Source organism: Buceros rhinoceros, unplaced genomic scaffold (assembly GCF_000710305.1).
Source record: "Buceros rhinoceros silvestris isolate BGI_N320 unplaced genomic scaffold, ASM71030v1 scaffold13910, whole genome shotgun sequence".
Taxonomy (NCBI): Eukaryota; Metazoa; Chordata; class Aves; order Bucerotiformes; family Bucerotidae; genus Buceros; species Buceros rhinoceros.
Window position 1 is genome coordinate 2,783 of NW_010391406.1, and position 672 is coordinate 3,454.

Sequence of the window (672 nt, forward strand, 5' to 3'; positions counted from 1 at the left end):
CCAAACGGGCCGTGACCGCGTGTGCCAGGTCACATTCCTCCAGCCAAACCGAAGAGCCAGCACCAGCTCTGCCTTCATATCGTTAAAGACAAGAGCCACTGTGGCTGCACGACGCTGTTTGCGTGGTGGGTTCTGTTTGCTGTGGGACGCCCATGGAGAGCAGACACTGCACTGCAGGCAGGGGATTGAGTCCCCAGTGCTCCACGGCCCAGGCAGAGCCAGAGCCAGAGCCAGGGGGAGAGTGCGGCTGGGAAGGCTCTGGGCAGCCCTGTCTGAAGCTGAGGATACCCAGGAAACCTCCACCCCACAGAACGCAGATACGAACTGGATGTTTGGTGCAGTGCGGTGCGGTGGGGTGCGGTGCAGTGGGGTGCGGTGTGTGGACCTCACACGCACTGGAAAATAGGCATACGAGTCCTCTGAACAGGGAGGGCAGAGCTGAACCTGCTAGATGGAGCAGGAGAAAGCAGCATCACCTGATTCTGCACTGCAGAGGTCTTGGGACAAACCAGTGCTGCATCTCCACCCATCAGGGCAGGCACTGCAGACCAGTATGTCTGGGACAAGAACCGTGAAGCGAGGAGATGCAAGCTGGCGGCCCAGGGACAGATGGACCACGCCTGGTAGTTTCAGTGATTGGGGCTGGGGCTGCCAACAGGCACAGGACCTGCC